The sequence below is a fragment of the Lissotriton helveticus genome, chromosome 8 (assembly GCF_964261635.1).
Source record: "Lissotriton helveticus chromosome 8, aLisHel1.1, whole genome shotgun sequence".
NCBI classification, from domain to species: domain Eukaryota; kingdom Metazoa; phylum Chordata; class Amphibia; order Caudata; family Salamandridae; genus Lissotriton; species Lissotriton helveticus.
The window spans coordinates 50,465,133-50,472,632 of NC_136069.1; the positions used below are offsets into that span (position 1 = coordinate 50,465,133).

Genomic DNA, 7,500 nt, shown 5'->3' on the forward strand with positions numbered 1-7,500 from the left:
ATTTCATGCTTTTTTGTAATGTAAACTCTTGTATGCATTACCTTCAATTTCCCCTTGAACACAGATGTCAGTAGTCAGATGACGTTGCTTACCTACTCAGGCCACATACGTCTGGGTAATATAGTACTAGTCCATTCAGAGTTAAAAAAACGCTACCTAACCCGGATCCCAAAAATGCTATTTACTCATTGCACAAGTTAACTGCTGAATGATACAGGACTCCTTAAAACATATCTCTAACATATAAGGGTAAATATCCAGGTCATGCATCTAGTTTGTTGAATGGTTCAAATCAAAGTATGAAGACCACAGCTAGCAGCAGGCCGAAATAGCTCAGTTGGGAGAGCATTAGACTGAAGATCTAAAGGTCCCTGGTTCAATCCCGGGTTTCGGCACAGTTGAGAGGTTCCTTGCTTCTAACAAAATAGGTCTTGGAATCAGCTGTAGTACTTTTTTATCTATTCATCAAATTTTTTCCAACTGATATACAACACAAGCAATTTAACATAGACTTTGCTTTCTGTCCTCCTTCTAAACTTGCTTCCACATTTCTTGCCTTCAGGTTAGACTATGAATGTTTCCCATTTCATGCTTTTTTGTAATGTAAACTCTTGTCTGCATTACCTTCAACTTCCCCTTGAACACAGATGTCAGTAGTCAGATGACGTTGCTTACCTACTCAGGCCACATACGTCTGGGTAATATAGTGCTAGTCCATTCAGAGTTAAAAAAACGCTACCTAACCCGGATCCCAAAAATGCTATTTACCCATTGCACAAGTTAACTGCTGAATGATACAGGACTCCTTAAAACATATCTCTAACATATAAGGGTAAATATCCAGGTCATGCATCTAGTTTGTTGAATGGTTCAAATCAAAGTATGAAGACCACAGCTAGCAGCAGGCCGAAATATCTCAGTTGGGAGAGCGTTAGACGGAAGATCTAAAGGTCCCTGTTTCAATCCCGGTTTTCGGCACAGTTGAGAGGTTCCTTGCTTTCAACAAAATAGGTCTTGAAATCTGCTGCAGTACTTTTTTCTCTATTCATCAAATTTTTTCGAACTGATATACAACACAAGCAATTTAACATAGACTTTGCTTTCTGTCCTCCTTCTAAACTTGCTTCCACATTTCTTGCCTTCAGGTTAGACTATGAATGTTTCCCATTTCATGCTTTTTTGTAAAGTAAACTCTTGTCTGCATTACCTTCAACTTCCCCTTGAACACAGATGTCAGTAGTCAGATGACATTGCTTACCTACTCAGGCCACATACGTCTGGGTAATATAGTGCTAGTCCATTCAGAGTTAAAAAAAACGCTACCTAACCCGGATCCCAAAAACGCTATTTACCCATTGCACAAGTTAACTGCTGACTGATACAGGACTCCTTAAAACATATCTCTAACATATAAGGGTAAATATCCAGGTCATGCATCTAGTTTGTTGAATGGTTCAAATCAAAGTATGAAGACCTCAGCTAGCAGCAGGTCGAAATAGCTCAGTTGGGAGAGCGTTAGACTGAAGATCTAAAGGTCCCTGGTTCAATCCCGGGTTTCGGCACAGTTGAGAGGTTCCTTGCTTCTAACAAAATAGGTCTTGGAATCATCTGTAGTACTTTTTTCTCTATTCATCAAATTTCTTTCAACTGAAATAAAACACAAGCAATTTAACATAGACTTTGCTTTCTGTCCTCCTTCTAAACTTGCTTCCACATTTCTTGCCTTCAGGTTAGACTATGAATGTTTCCCATTTCATGCTTTTTTGTAATGTAAACTCTTGTCTGCATTACCTTCAATTTCCCCTTGAACACAGATGTCAGTAGTCAGATGACGTTGCTTACCTACTCAGGCCACATACGTCTGGGTAATATAGTACTAGTCCATTCAGAGTTAAAAAAACGCTACCTAACCCGGATCCCAAAAATGCTATTTACTCATTGCACAAGTTAACTGCTGAATGATACAGGACTCCTTAAAACATATCTCTAACATATAAGGGTAAATATCCAGGTCATGCATCTAGTTTGTTGAATGGTTCAAATCAAAGTATGAAGACCACAGCTAGCAGCAGGCCGAAATAGCTCAGTTGGGAGAGCATTAGACTGAAGATCTAAAGGTCCCTGGTTCAATCCCGGGTTTCGGCACAGTTGAGAGGTTCCTTGCTTCTAACAAAATAGGTCTTGGAATCAGCTGTAGTACTTTTTTATCTATTCATCAAATTTTTTCCAACTGATATACAACACAAGCAATTTAACATAGACTTTGCTTTCTGTCCTCCTTCTAAACTTGCTTCCACATTTCTTGCCTTCAGGTTAGACTATGAATGTTTCCCATTTCATGCTTTTTTGTAATGTAAACTCTTGTCTGCATTACCTTCAACTTCCCCTTGAACACAGATGTCAGTAGTCAGATGACGTTGCTTACCTACTCAGGCCACATACGTCTGGGTAATATAGTGCTAGTCCATTCAGAGTTAAAAAAACGCTACCTAACCCGGATCCCAAAAATGCTATTTACCCATTGCACAAGTTAACTGCTGAATGATACAGGACTCCTTAAAACATATCTCTAACATATAAGGGTAAATATCCAGGTCATGCATCTAGTTTGTTGAATGGTTCAAATCAAAGTATGAAGACCACAGCTAGCAGCAGGCCGAAATATCTCAGTTGGGAGAGCGTTAGACGGAAGATCTAAAGGTCCCTGTTTCAATCCCGGTTTTCGGCACAGTTGAGAGGTTCCTTGCTTTCAACAAAATAGGTCTTGAAATCTGCTGCAGTACTTTTTTCTCTATTCATCAAATTTTTTCGAACTGATATACAACACAAGCAATTTAACATAGACTTTGCTTTCTGTCCTCCTTCTAAACTTGCTTCCACATTTCTTGCCTTCAGGTTAGACTATGAATGTTTCCCATTTCATGCTTTTTTGTAAAGTAAACTCTTGTCTGCATTACCTTCAACTTCCCCTTGAACACAGATGTCAGTAGTCAGATGACATTGCTTACCTACTCAGGCCACATACGTCTGGGTAATATAGTGCTAGTCCATTCAGAGTTAAAAAAACGTTACCTAACCCGGATCGTAAAAACCATATTTACCCATTGCACAAGTTAACTGCTGAATGATACAGGACTCCTTAAAACATATCTCTAACATATAAGGGTAAATATCCAGGTCATGCATCTAGTTTGTTGAATGGTTCAAATCAAAGTATGAAGACCTCAGCTAGCGGCAGGCCGAAATAGCTCAGTTGGGAGAGCGTTAGACTGAAGAGCTAAAGGTCTCTGGTTCAATCCCGGGTTTCGGCACAGTTGAGAGGTTCCTTGCTTCTAACAAAATAGGTCTTGGAATCAGCTGTAGTACTTTTTTCTCTATTCATCAAATTCTTTCCAACTGATATACAACACAAGCAATTTAACATAGACTTTGCTTTGTGTCCTCCTTCTAAACTTGCTTCCACATTTTTTGCCTTCAGGTTAGACTATGAATGTTTCCCATTTCATGCTTTTTTGTAATGTAAACTCTTGTCTGCCTTACCTTCAACTTCCCCTTGAACACAGATGTCAGTAGTCAGATGACGTTGCTTACCTACTCAGGCCACATACGTCTGGGTAATATAGTGCTAGTCCATTCAGAGTTAAAAAAACGCTACCTAACCCGGATCCCAAAACTCTATTTACCCATTGCACAAGTTAACTGCTGAATGATACAGGACTCCTTAAAACATATCTCTAACATATAAGGGTAAACATCCAGGTCATGCATCTAGTTTGTTGAATGGTTCAAATCAAAGTATGAAGACCACAGCTAGCAGCAGGCCGAAATAGCTCAGTTGGGAGAGCGTTAGACTGAAGATCTAAAGGTCCCTGGTTCAATCCCTGGGTTCGGCACAGTTGAGAGGTTCCTTGCTTCTAACAAAATAGGTCTTGGAATCAGCTGTAGTACTTTTTTGACTATTCATCAAATTTTTTCTAACTGATATACAACACAAGCAATTTAACATAGACTTTGCTTTGTGTCCTCCTTCTAACCTTGCTTCCACATTTCTTGCCTTCAGGTTAGACTATGAATGTTTCCCATTTCATGCTTTTTTGTAATGTAAACTCTTGTCTGCATTACCTTCAACTTCCCCTTGAACACAGATGTCAGTAGTCAGATGACATTGCTTACCTTCTCAGGACACATACGTCTGGGTAATATAGTGCTAGTCCATTCAGAGTTAAAAAAACGTTACCTAACCCGGATCCCAAAAACGCTATTTACCCATTGCACAAGTTAACTGCTGAATGATACAGGACTCCTTAAAACATATCTCTAACATATAAGTGTAAATATCCAGGTCATGCATCTAGTTTGTTGAATGGTTCAAATCAAAGTATGAAGACCACAGCTAGCAGCAGGCCGAAATAGCTCAGTTGGGAGAGCGTTAGACTGAAGATCTAAAGGTCCCTGGTTCAATCCCGGGTTTCGGCACAGTTGAGAGGTTCCTTGCTTCTGACAAAATAGGTCTTGGAATCAGCTGTAGTACTTTTTTCTCTATTCATCAAATTTTTTCCAACTGATATACAACACAAGCAATTTAACATAGACTTTGCTTTGTGTCCTCCTTCTAAACTTGCTTCCACATTTCTTGCCTTCAGGTTAGACTATGAATGTTTCCCATTTCATGCTTTTTTGTAATGTAAACTCTTGTCTGCATTACCTTCAACTTCCCCTTGAACACAGATGTCAGTAGTCAGATGACGTTGCTTACCTACTCAGGCCACATACGTCTGGGTAATATAGTGCTAGTCCATTCAGAGTTAAAAAAACGCTATCTAACTAGGATCCCAAAAACGCTATTTACCCATTGCACAAGTTAACTGCAGAATGATACAGGACTCCTTAAAACATATCTCTAACATATAAGGGTAAATATCCAGGTCATGCATCTAGTTTGTTGAATGGTTCAAATCAAAGTATGAAGACCACAGCTAGCAGCAGGCCGAAATAGCTCAGTTGGGAGAGCGTTAGACTGAAGATCTAAAGGTCCCTGTTTCAATCCCGGTTTTCGGCACAGTTAAGAGGTTCCTTGCTTTCAACAAAATAGGTCTTGAAATCTGCTGCAGTACTTTTTTCTCTATTCATCAAATTTTTTCCAACTGATATACAACACAAGCAATTTAACATAGACTTTGCTTTCTGTCCTCCTTCTAAACTTGCTTCCACATTTCTTGCCTTCAGGTTAGACTATGAATGTTTCCCATTTCATGCTTTTTTGTAAAGTAAACTCTTGTCTGCATTACCTTCAACTTCCCCTTCAACACAGATGTCAGTAGTCAGATGACATTGCTTACCTACTCAGGCCACATACGTCTGGGTAATATAGTGCTAGTCCATTCAGAGTTAAAAAAACGTTACCTAACCCGGATCCCAAAAACGCTATTTACCCATTGCACAAGTTAACTGCTGAATGATACAGGACTCCTTAAAACATATCTCTAACATATAAGGGTAAATATCCAGGTCATGCATCTAGTTTGTTGAATGGTTCAAATCAAAGTATGAAGACCACTGCTAGCAGCAGGCCGAAATAGCTCAGTTGGGAGAGCGTTAGACTGAAGATCTAAAGGTCCCTGGTTCAATCCCGGGTTTCGGCACAGTTGAGAGGTTCCTTGCTTCTGACAAAAGAGGTCTTGGAATCTGCTGCAGTACTTTTTTCTCTATTCATCAAATTTTTTCCAAATGATATACAACACAAGTAATTTAACATAGACTTTGCTTTCTGTCCTCATTCTAAACTTGCTTCCACATTTCTTGCCTTCAGGTTAGACTATGAATGTTTCCCATTTCATGCTTTTTTGTAAAGTAACCTCTTGTCTGCCTTACCTTCAACTTCCCCTTGAACACAGATGTCAGTAGTCAGATGACATTGCTTACCTACTCAGGCCAAATACGTCTGGGTAATATAGTGCTAGTCCATTCAGAGTTAAAAAAACGCTACCTAACCCGGATCCCAAAAACGCTATTTACCCATTGCACAAGTTAACTGCTGAATGATACAGGACTCCTTAAAACATATCTCTAACATATAAGGGTAAATATCCAGGTCATGCATCTAGTTTGTTGAATGGTTCAAATCAAAGTATGAAGACCTCAGCTAGCAGCAGGCCGAAATAGCTCAGTTGGGAGAGCGTTAGACTGAAGATCTAAAGGTCCATTCTTCAATCCCGGGTTTCTGCACAGTTGAGAAGTTCCATGCTTCTAACAAAATAGGTCTTGGAATCAGCTGTAGTACTTTTTTCTCTATTCATAACATTTTTTTCCAACTGATATACAACACAAGCAATTTAACATAGACTTTACTTTCTGTCCTCCTTTAAACTTGCTTCCACATTTCTTGCCTTCAGGTTACACTATGAATGTTTCCCATTTCATGCTTTTTTGTAAAGTAAACTCTTGTCTGCATTACCTTCAACTTCCCCTTGAACACAGATGTCAGTAGTCAGATGACATTGCTTACCTACTCAGGCCACATACGTCTGGGTAATATAGTGCTAGTCCATTCAGAGTTAAAAAAATGCTACCTAACCCGGATCCCAAAAACGCTATTTACCCATTGCACAAGTTAACTGCTGACTGATACAGGACTCCTTAAAACATATCTCTAACATATAAGGGTAAATATCCAGGTCATGCATCTAGTTTGTTGAATGGTTCAAATCAAAGTATGAAGACCTCAGCTAGCAGCAGGCTGAAATAGCTCAGTTGGGAGAGCGTTAGACTGAAGATCTAAAGGTCCCTGGTTCAATCCCGGGTTTCGGCACAGTTGAGAGGTTCCTTGCTTTTAACAAAATAGGTCTTGGAATCAGCTGTAGTACTTTTTTATCTATTCATCAAATTTTTTCCAACTGATATACAACACAAGCAATTTAACATAGACTTTGCTTTCTGTCCTCCTTCTAAACTTGCTTCCACATTTCTTGCCTTCAGGTTAGACTATGAATGTTTCCCCTTTCATGCTTTTTTGTAATGTAAACTCTTGTCTGCATTACCTTCAACTTCCCCTTGAACACAGATGTCAGTGGTCAGATGACGTTGCTTACCTACTCAGGCCACATACGTCTGGGTAATATAGTGCTAGTCCATTCAGAGTTAAAAAAACGCTACCTAACCCGGATCCCAAAAATGCTATTTACCCATTGCACAAGTTAACTGCTGAATGATACAGGACTCCTTAAAACATATCTCTAACATATAAGGGTAAATATCCAGGTCATGCATCTAGTTTGTTGAATGGTTCAAATCAAAGTATGAAGACCACAGCTAGCAGCAGGCCGAAATATCTCAGTTGGGAGAGCGTTAGACTGAAGATCTAAAGGTCCCTGTTTCAATCCCGGTTTTCGGCACAGTTGAGAGGTTCCTTGCTTTCAACAAAATAGGTCTTGAAATCTGCTGCAGTACTTTTTTCTCTATTCATCAAATTTTTTCGAACTGATATACAACACAAGCAATTTA

General features: G+C 39.3%; 6 non-coding genes across 6 annotated transcripts; all 6 read left to right on the forward strand.

The window, feature by feature from the left end:
- Window positions 1-322: 322 nt before the first annotated feature.
- Window positions 323-395, forward strand: TRNAF-GAA (transfer RNA phenylalanine (anticodon GAA)). The gene has a single exon. It is a non-coding gene; the product is annotated as a tRNA-Phe (tRNA).
- A 1,094-nt stretch (window positions 396-1,489) lies between these two features.
- On the forward strand, window positions 1,490-1,562 carry TRNAF-GAA (transfer RNA phenylalanine (anticodon GAA)). The gene has a single exon. It is a non-coding gene; the product is annotated as a tRNA-Phe (tRNA).
- Window positions 1,563-2,072: 510 nt separating this feature from the next.
- TRNAF-GAA (transfer RNA phenylalanine (anticodon GAA)) lies at window positions 2,073-2,145 on the forward strand. Its single transcript has one exon. It is a non-coding gene; the product is annotated as a tRNA-Phe (tRNA).
- A 2,258-nt stretch (window positions 2,146-4,403) lies between these two features.
- On the forward strand, window positions 4,404-4,476 carry TRNAF-GAA (transfer RNA phenylalanine (anticodon GAA)). The gene has a single exon. It is a non-coding gene; the product is annotated as a tRNA-Phe (tRNA).
- Window positions 4,477-5,569: 1,093 nt separating this feature from the next.
- Window positions 5,570-5,642, forward strand: TRNAF-GAA (transfer RNA phenylalanine (anticodon GAA)). Its single transcript has one exon. It is a non-coding gene; the product is annotated as a tRNA-Phe (tRNA).
- Window positions 5,643-6,735: 1,093 nt separating this feature from the next.
- TRNAF-GAA (transfer RNA phenylalanine (anticodon GAA)) lies at window positions 6,736-6,808 on the forward strand. The gene has a single exon. It is a non-coding gene; the product is annotated as a tRNA-Phe (tRNA).
- Window positions 6,809-7,500: the final 692 nt, after the last annotated feature.